Genomic DNA, 10,724 nt, shown 5'->3' on the forward strand with positions numbered 1-10,724 from the left:
GCACTTAGCTTATAGCTCCCTTATGGGCTGCGCATATTTCATTTTGCATTGTGCTTATTAGTACATGTTGTATGTATGGCCTATCCAACTGTGAGACCCTTGAGGGAGGGGCTTGTTTTTTACTGAAAATCTGCACCTTCTTCAAGTGCTCTGCACAGAGTAGGCACTGAATGACTTCTGAAGCATAGCATTTGCGCCCATCCCTCCCTCGATACTTTCCTGAGCTAAGGGTATCATATCATTACTAAACCACCTTTACTTGACAACTCAAGGAAGTTAAAAAGCTTCCCACGTTCAAAGGTGACTTCTTGAAAGTGGTGGGAACTTGAGGGCCAACAAGCTTGGCGCTAAATCAAAGCCTTTGGCAAGCTTCTTTTAGTCATCTCCATGGGTTCAAGCGAGGCTGTTCTGCTGAGAAGAGACACCTTCGTTCGGAGCCGGTCAGCTTCTTGCTGTGCAGAGTTCTCAACCCAGCGGCAGGATTGCGTCTCCCAAGCCAGACTTTTGTAGTAGTTGATTGAAAGGGAGAGACGCAGTGCCTGAATTGCTCTGATCTAGGATTCCCTCTTTGTATCCTAGAGACACAGCAACAGACTTGGAAGGGACTTGAAAGGCAGCCTAGCCCAACCCATATCTGGACAAGAATCCATTCTTTGGCATGACTGACACAAGTAGCCACCCACCTCTGGTAAGGGGGGACACACTCCCTTTCCCTGCCCTGGTGGCTCTCCTTGGGACAGTTCTCATTGTACTGACATCCTCTTGAAATTGGCCTTGCCCCTGGTTCTGCCTGCACTGACCAATCAGACTTCTCCTGATTGTTCTTCCACATGACAACCCTGGAAGCTGTTGAAGACAAAAGCTCTTCTCTTTCAGGCTATATGAATAATGTTGACATGACCTAATCGCACAGTCCTTCCCCACCCTGGTCTTCCTCTCCCGGATGCTCCCTTGCTTCCCATCTTTTCAGCTTGATTAGTCTAGGCCATGGGCAAAGCAAAAGGAGAGCACAAAAAGAAATCCTTCTCATGGATAGAAAGCCAGGCTCAGAACCAGGGAGACCCAGGTTCAAATCCTACCTTGGGTACAAACTTCTGTGGGACCCTGGGCAAGTGGTTTAACTCCTAGCCTCAGTTTCCTCATCTGTCAAATGAGCAGGGGAAGAATAATTTAATGGAAAAGGGACTGGCCTCAGAAACAGAAGGACTTAGATTCAAATCTCACCCTGGCACAGAGCAGCTGAGTGACCTTGAGCTAGTCTTTAACTTCTCAGTGCTTTGAGAAAGTTACCAGGTTCTCAAACCAAAGTCAATGAACCTTGTTTTAAAAAATATTTGAGTATTTGCATCTCGATATAATTGGCTTTCTTTGTAATCCAATGTGTTTCCCTCTATCTTATTATTAAAACCCACTAGTCTAAGATGAAGTCCATGGGTTTCACCAGATTGCTGCCAAAGAGATCCAAGGCATAAAACAAGTGAAGAAGCCCTTCTCTTGACCTCTAAGTTGCAGACCTACACTGGTAGAGGGAGTTCCCTTATCCTGGAGTTCTCTTTACCAATGGGGAATAAAATTAATAATAATAATAAGCAACTATTATGTGCCAGGCATTGTGCTTAATGTTTTATAAAGGTTACCTAATTTGATCCTCACAACAACTCTAGGAGGTAGGTATTATTATGATCCTAATGTAAAGATGAGGAAACTGAGGTAGGCAGAGGTTAGGTGACTTGCTCAAGTTCACACAGCTAGTATCTGAGGTTGAATTTGAATTCCTGGCTTCCTGATTTCAGGCCATCACTCTACCCACTGCTGCTCCACTGATATCGTAGGTTCGATATCCATCCCCTTATTGGAATGAAAAGACCCAGAAAAAAATCTGTCCACTTTTGGTCCTTCAAACTGCATGTTTGATAAGATAAGGCAACATCATCCAACCAATAATCTTGAGTGAACCAAAAATCCACTGAGGGGCAGTATGAGCTGGCTAGGAAGCAGCCTCCAATATGTCTTGAAAACTGAATTCCCAGGATAATTCTCTCCTTCTCCCCACCATTAACCTCAACTTGAGCCCCGCATTTCAAAGCTAAGTAGTTACCTAGAGTGCTGCTTACTTTCCCACATTTGGAAATTGTCCTGGAAGGCTGAAGTCTGAAGGGGTGTCCCTGGCCCCTCTTGCTTTCTCTTCTCTGGGATCCCAAGGCTTCCTCTGGGCACCTCCTCTCTCCAACACTTGGTGTCCTGTCATGACCATGACTCTCCATTTGGCTTAGGTCATTTTTTAGGTAACTGGGCAGTGGCCCAGCTCTCAGACTATGCTCTCCCCCATAAACCATGGCAAAACCAAGAATATTCCATTTGGAAGAGACCTGGGAAATCATCTCATCTCACTGATGAGGAACCCGAGTTCTGGGCAGATGAAAAGCCAACAAGGGGCAGACCTTGAGCTTTCCACCTGTCTGGTCCAATGTTCTTTTTGCCTCTACATTCAGGGAGTGTAGTGGAGCTAGCTCATAATGACTGGTAAAAGGCAACTGCTAAATTTTCAGATTAAGCCTTTAAATGGCAAATCCTACAAATCAGGACTTGATTTATTGTTTTCTTGAATGTCCAGACTAAAGAAAGTGATGGAGAAAATGCTAATCATGCAAATCAAAGAGAACAGCCTATCACAGGTAAGGGCTCCTCCCACCAGGAGAGCTAGTTGTTAAACACTTTCCAGCACTCTGCTGAGCCTCCATCCCACTGGTGCTCTCAGCTAGCAATCATGCAGCAAGTAGGGTGGAAGTACTTCTGAGCCAAAGTCTGAGCCATCCATCCCACCCTGTAAGTGGTTACCTTCTCTAACAACTAGGAGGCCAGCCTTGGTCTCCCCAAGGGTCTTCAGGCTTGAAAAGCTCTGGACAGGTCATTTCATCTCATCTCCACAACAACTCTGTGAGGTAGATGCTTTTATAATGATGGGCAGCATTTCTATAGCTCTTGGGGCCTGACCTCTATGAATGTTGGCCATTGCTATCAACATCATCATTCTTGTTAAGCTCAGAAAATGCTCTCGTTGAACTGGACCAGAGACCCTACTGCCTTCTCTCATGAGTGACGGGGCCCTTTCCCATCTGTGCCCTGCTAGCTCCTTGTCAAAAACTCTATGTACGTTTGAGCTCTGAAGAGCTTTGGACCCAACCTTGGTCGGAGGGCAGATACTCCATGGATGCTAAAAGCAACCCACTATGTGCTGCCTATGGAAAAAGGGCAATGGAGTCCGCATGTCAACAAGGGGTCTATTGGCAGCTGTTTTGCTCCTCTCCTTGCGAGTGGTGATAAAGTGATACCAAGTTTGCAATGTTCTTGGTCTTCCTCAGAACCACCATGATCAAGGTCAGACAGCAATTAAGTCCCAGCATCATGTTTCCAACAGAGCTCTTCTGGGTAGCCAGGCATCCTTCTAGCCCATGTGACCTCATGCCCACAACTTCAACCACTGACATTTCTCTAACTCCTGAAGACTCTCTCACATTCATGTCCTTTATCCCAAATCTGAGTCAGAATACTGTCAATTGGAAACTGATGCCCTAAATGGGAAAGGGAAATCGATGAGAGCATTGACAGCCCTCACGAAGAAGCCACTTCCTACCCTCCAAATGGCAAGACTTGCCGTCTCCAGCAAATGGATTTCTGTATGTTATGATGCTTTAATTTGTTTCCTTGGGATGCCTGGAGAGAGCAGATCTGGTAACAAAAGCTCCCTGTGATTGTAGCAAACACTGAGGTTGGAATAATTATCAGGGAGAATGCAAGGGGAATGCCTAATCATTTGGAACTGAAAGGAAGCTCAGCATGAACAGCCCCAAGAAGAAGTAGAAAACATCAAAAACATCTGTCAGTAGGAAGCAGATGTGTCTCTTCTGGGTGAAGGTCCGCTGACTGGCAAAGGGCACATCTCGTAGCTTTCAGACAGGAGGGGCTGGGGAGAGATCCGCTTCAATGGCAGCTCTCTGTCTACTGCCAATCTCCACAAGGGGCACTGGGGCAGAACAGAAAGAGGATTAAATCACAGACTTGATAGAAGTCCCTTCCCCTCTGAGACTCAGTTTCCAAGGAGTTATTGTGAACTTTAAACAAAGCAGGAGTTTTCCAAATGGCTAGCCCCACGAGTACGCTGCTAAATGTTTAACATCTGGCTTCCAAAGAAAAAATGTACCCACCACACTTTCAACTTCAATAATAATCTGAATGATTAGCATTTTCTCCACCATTTTCAAGTCTACTTGATTAAAAAAACAATGAATTAAGCCCCGATTTGTAATATTTTCCCATTTCTGAAGTATACGTGCTCACACTGAAAATGGAACAATTGGCTCTAGAAAGCCAGTGTGAGCGTTTCCCAGTCTAGACCTCTCACCAGAAAGAGTTGGGTTTTAATCCATCTGTGGCCACTACGTTGTGCAACTGTGGCCAAGACATTTTGTGAGCTTCAGTTTTCTCCTCTATGAAATGGGAATAATAATGGGGACTATTTCCCAAGGCTGATTGGAGGAATGTTAGCTATCTTTATTATAACGAATGTAAAGCATGTTGCTGACATTAAGGTTGTGATATTCTAGAGCTACGAACAGAAGGAACCATGGAGTCCAACCTCTTCATTTGACAGTTTTGGAAAGTGAGTCCCGGGAGTTGGGTGTAACTAACACAGAGGATGAGGTTGAGAGAGAATCTGATCCAAGTCCTGCGATTTCCCCAAACGTCAGTCACTGCATTAATGATTACTATTATGTTCAGGAGGTGCTTTTCAGGAGGCTTTGAAGACCTTGAAGTTCTCATCCACTGACTAATGTCCAAAGTTTAAAACCTGCAAATCCCTATTAAAATGTAAATGCTTCTGGGGCCAGGAGACATTTCAGGCTGATATTATTCAATCCTATGCAAGTTAGGGGGAAGGAAGACAGGCAGAGCAGGTGTTGATGGGAGGGAGGGAGGGCTGGTGAGAAAGGAGGAGAGAACAGAAGGGTACTGATGATCTGACAGCTGGACAGCTCCCACCAGGGGATAAAAGTTTCATAGAATGCTATGACTTAGAATTGGGAAGAGTTTCTTCAAGTTCATCCCCATCCTATTTTGCAGAATAGGAAACTGAGTCCAAGAGAAGCAGAGGCCTTTGCCCAAGACTGTTACAGAGATTCTAAATAGCAGAGCCAAGATTCAAACCAGGCTTTCTGATTCCAAATGAACCACTCTTTCTATGATACCAGGTGTCAAGGGGCAGCAATGTGGCTCAGTGGATTGAGAGTCAGGCCTAGGGATGGGAGGTCCTGGGTTCAAATCTGAATTAGACACTTCCTAGCTACGTGGCGTTGGACTTAACCCCCATTGCCTAACCCTTATTGCTCATCTGCCTTGGAATCAATACACAATATTGATAACTAAGAGGCTATGTAAGGTGGTTGGGTTTTTTTAAAGAAATATTGAAGGGAAGGGGAATGGGGAATGGAGAATAAACTTTTATTAAGTGCCTACTGGGTTCCAAGCACTGGACTAAGAGCTTCCCATAAACCACAGCCTTCATTCAAGTTATTCAAGTCATTTCCTCCGAACTTAGAGAAAGGACCCTCTCCCAAAAAAGAAAAGCAGACATTCAGGGTCAAAATAAATATACCTGGCATTTACCCAGTGCTTTAAATTGGCACAGTTCTTTCCAGATAGCTTCTCATTCTATCCTCCCAACAGCCCTGGGAGGCAGGTGCCCTCATTATATCAGCTTTACAGATAAAGTGAAGTGATCTGCTCTGGGGTCACCCAGCTAGTGTCTGAAGCCGGGTTTGGACTTGGGATCTCGGCTGACTCAACTCTTATTTAAGACAAATACAAGTCTACGAGGATACAGATGGGGAGGCCTGGCAGTTCCGGGGGAAAGGACTCCCACCTCACATTCTTTCCCAGGGTCAGTCCTGGAAATTTTGATCACTGAAGCAGGAATCACTCAGGTGCCAAACTGCTCTGATACTCAGCCAGGATCATCGTTCCCTTTCTTGGTCTGGCAGTCGTCTTACTGCTCGTTGGAATACTGCACATTCCATGTGTCCCTCTCTCCCCCATCATCATCCACCACCCCATAGATCAGATGTTTTATTTCTTTCGAAATCCCATCCTAAGAGAAAAAAAATGTCAAACAGCCATTTGGGCTCAGATGGCGGCATTCGCTGGGATTCTCACATGAGTTGGAATAGGAAGGATGTTTCATTTCCAAGATAATAAAAGCAGTGAGAGCAGCTAAATGCTCCAGATGAAATTCTGTTGTGCAGGAATATGAGATTATACAAATGTCACACACACTGCGGTTCCCATTTGGCCCACAAGTATACCATCTCCGTAGAAAGGCTGAAGTAAATGGAGAAAATGGTCGTTTTCATCTCATTTAAACCCTCAGCATCTCCGAGAGAATAGAGATCTCAAGTCCAAGTCATTCTTAGCCAACAATGAACCTGGAAAAGTCACTCTCCCAGGCATTGCTTCCAGTCCTTCTCTTAGGGGGATAAACCTCTCAATCTTGACAAGGTTGATTCATCCTGTGATTGGCTGTTATTGTTTGAAAAAATTACATAAGCTTAGATTAGCCACTCTACAAACAGGGGAAGACTAATCTTTCTTCCACATGATAACTTTTTGGCATGGTTCTATATCTGGAGTCAAAAGGTCTGGGTTCAAATTTTGGCTCTATCACCTATGAACCTTGTGACAATAGGTAAGTCCTTTAACCTTTCTAGGCTTCATCATCTACAACCGAAAAAAAAGGAAGTTGAACTAAAGAACCTGAAAGGTTCCTTACATCTCTAAATGTATGATGCTATGAAATATATGGAGAGAGCACTTGTTAGTGTAACATTCCAAATGCTGGCATGTTCAGCTGTGAAGATGGCATCTTAATTCTTACAGACAAGAAACGTCTCCAGGTTTGTCTTGGATTGTGTCTGGTTGGATTTTTTCAAGACAAAGCTCTCCAAACAATTTGGACATGAGAACGAAAAAGTAAATTGGTAGGAGAAGTGATTTATTTTTCCAGATCATCAGAATATTTTCATCTTCCTCCCAAGATACACACTCTCTCTCTGTCTCTGTCTCTGTCTCTCTATCTCCCTCCCTCCCTCCCTTTCTTACTCCCTTCCTCTCTCCTTCTCTCTCTCTCTCTCTCTCTCTCTCTCTCTCTCTCTCTCTCTCTCTCTCTCTCTCTCTCTCTGTCTGTCTGTCTCTCTCTGTCTCTCTGTCTCTGTCTCTCTCTCTCTCTCTCTCTCTCTGAAAATGTCATGGCATTGGCCAGGCAGCCATATGAAAGGGGTGTTCATAAATCAAGGATTATTCATTCAAGGTGCTCCTTTAAAGGAAGGCCAGTTTGGTTCAAAAAGGATCTCTAATAATCGATATTTAATTAAGAAGGTGCCTGACTTGCATGTCTGTGTTTCTCTAAGTATTGCTTTATACTGCATAATTTTTGCAAACTACAAACATTTGAAAGTAGTTATGAGTCAGGATAGCATTCGAAGCAACTGATCACAAGTTGTTTGCAAATGTTAGTCATCCATTTGGTACACATAGAGCTTAATAAAGAGTGGGAAAGAATGCCATGTCTCGCCTCTCTCAGGTCATCAAGGTCTGTGAGATTAGGAATTCCATCTTGGCTAAATTTGTCATCCTCTCAAGCATTTAATGTGACATTGGGCAAACTGTAGTCATCTGACAAATGTTCCTTAAATGGGGGGATGAAGAAAGGCTGGCTGATTGATTTGCGTAGATAAAACCCCAACCTGCTACTTCTGTGATGGCGGATGTAGAAATCGCAGGTCTAAGAGCTACCACTTGAAATCAGGAGAAATGGGTTTCACGCATGGTTCCGAGCTTACCAGGTGTATGAATGTGTATGAATCATTTAAGCTTCAGTTTCCTCATTTGCAAAAGAAGTAAAATTCTACTTGTGAAATGCCCCTTCTGGGCTCATTCCCTCAACTCACGCTCGGTTCCATGAGGGAGAATACTACTTTACTCGTGATTCTGGGGAAAAGATGGGGGTTCTGGCTTCTAACATCTTCCCTAGCCACGAGCCTCTACCCACAGCATCCTGTCAATATCAACCAAAGAGTATTGGCTATTGGCTTTTACAAAAAGGCATTTCTGAAAAGAAATGGCAAGAACAATAGCTACCCCACCACCACCACACATGTATACTCCCAACTTTGGAGCACCCTCTCCCCTTGTACACAAACAAGGTCCTGAGAAGAGTGGATTCAAATGTAAAATACAATAGGGATGTAGAATGCAAAATGGGGAAGATGTGTAGCCAAGGGGCACCTCTTGATTCCTGGTCATGGGGTCCCTTAGGTGAACTCTGAGAATGATTGACTTTTTGAATCCATAGTTAGTGCTTATGTTGGAAGGGTTACAGTGCTTGAATCTTCTCCTGTCCTTCCATGTATATCTTCAATCACCTCCTCTGTTATTTCACCCTGTTTCTGCCCCACATGGTCTTGACTATTGCCCCAGGTTACTGGTGGGAAGTCTCTGATAGTTCAGAGGATCTCACGTAGTACCTGACATCTAATAGGTGCTTAATTAATGCTGGCTACCTGACTGCCTGACACAGACGACCTACATGTCTGGAACTCAACTAGCCTGACATGTAGCCATAAAATATCATTCCAAACTGGCTTGTTGGGCTATACCTAGGCACAGAGGTGTGCTGGGTTCTCTCTGTCAACCATCAATATATTTCCTGTGTGGTGCCATCTGTACTCATCCAAAGACTAAATCACTTCACTCCTAAATTAAGGATTTGTTCTCACCAAGTTGAAAACCACCTCTTATTGGTTTGATGACTTCCATCGGAGAAATCTGGGCCATCCACATTTCCACGGATGGGTCTGGGGACCCTCAAATTAAGATTATCTCATGCCTCTGTTCAAGAAACCACATGGGCTCCATCTTATCTCTCAAATAAAATAGAACAATCTTCGTTTGGCAGCTAAAGCCCCTCACAATTAATCCTCAGACAACTTTTCCAGGTTTACTGAATGTGATTCCCCTTCTTGCATGTTAAATTCCAATAAAATTGGTTTATTTGCTATTGTTCATGTAATATATTCCATCTCTCATCGTCATGCCTTTCATGATTGTTCTCCATGATTGGACTACACTCCCTCCTTGCTTCTGACCTTGCTAACACCTAGCTTATTTTAAGCCTTAGCTCTCATGCAACCACCTCCTACACCGGATTTTCTTATTCTCTCCACTCCCATGTGATCTCTTCCCCAAAATTACACTCTATATTTTCTATTTATATTTGTGTATTATTCCCACCCCTCCCCAACAGAATGTTAGAAAGGGCTGTTTAATTGTTCTCTTTGTATTTCCCCTACCTGGCACCTGGAAGGCACTTACGATCTATTCAAGTTCAAATCCAGCCTCAGTCACTTATGAAATGTGTGAGCCTGGGCAAGTCACTTATCTCTCTCAGGTTGTTTTCTCATGTGTAAAACAGGGATAATAGTATTTATTCCCTAGAGTTGTTGGGAGGATAAAATAAGATATTTTTAAAGTTGTTTTCTTTTTTTTTTTTTTGTAAACCTTGAAGAGGCAAATAAATACTAGCTTTTACTACTATAAGTGCTTGCTAAATTAAATTGTTTGTTGAATCTACCTTCAAGTTGTCTGAGCAAAATGCTTTATAACCCTTAATGTATTATAAAAGTGTGAGTTATTTTCATTATATAGACAAGGTAATAATCTTTCTTTGCTAAATCAAGCCACTGAAGCATCAGTAAATAGCACTTTCTCTCTCTCACTCTCTTTCTCCTCTTCTTCTCCCATTCTTTTCCTTCCTTCTCCTCTCCTGTCTCTCATTCCTTTTCTCCAAAACTCCTATTTCCCATTCCTCTTCCTCCCCTCATTTTTTCTTTCTCCTTTCCTCTTTCCCTCTTTCCCTCTTCCCCTCATTTCTCCTCCCCTTCCCTTCTTCCTCATCTTTCTCATTCCTTCTCTCTCTTTCTGTTTACTATGTCATCATCAAGAATTACTCCATGAAAAATGGACCTGCCATTCTTGTCATCTGCTTTTACCAACAGACGACCAACTGATATCACCAGCTAGATAAGCTCATGAGCCTCAAGAATAGAAGCCCTACCTCCCCACCCCATCCCACCCCCAGGTTTGAAGGGCTTTGTGATCTGGATTTAGGAGAAGGTAATGTCCTTGCATGGAGGGCATAATTCATTTTTGTTTTTTGTCTCCCCAAGGATTGGCCCAGTGCCTCAGCTATACTAGATATTCAAACACTGGTTGACCTGCATTGTGTTAGAGGTGGGGAAAACTCTGTGTTCTGTAGTTAGGGGAACTATTTTTGTCAACTATAAAAAAGGAAGGAAAATCTTCCAGTGGCTAAATCTGAGTCATCTTTACATTTTCTTATTTTTAGTTAATGTATCTATAGAGGGGAACATCATTTCAAATAAAGGGGTTCAATAATGGTCATTAGCTAGCATCTACAGATCCCGTTTGGTTTCTGAGTATGCCAATGAGATGTGTGGCACATGCTTGCTGGGACTATTTGCATGGGTGGAATCTCTCCACGGTATCAAAGTGAGTGTATGATACATCTGCTTCTAGAACATGATTATGGCTGTTGACTTGGTATGATTTCAGGGACAGTGAAATAGGTACAAGGGCCCCTTTTGACATTAATG

The sequence above is a fragment of the Monodelphis domestica genome, chromosome 7 (genome assembly GCF_027887165.1).
Source record: "Monodelphis domestica isolate mMonDom1 chromosome 7, mMonDom1.pri, whole genome shotgun sequence".
In the NCBI taxonomy this organism is placed as follows: domain Eukaryota; kingdom Metazoa; phylum Chordata; class Mammalia; order Didelphimorphia; family Didelphidae; genus Monodelphis; species Monodelphis domestica.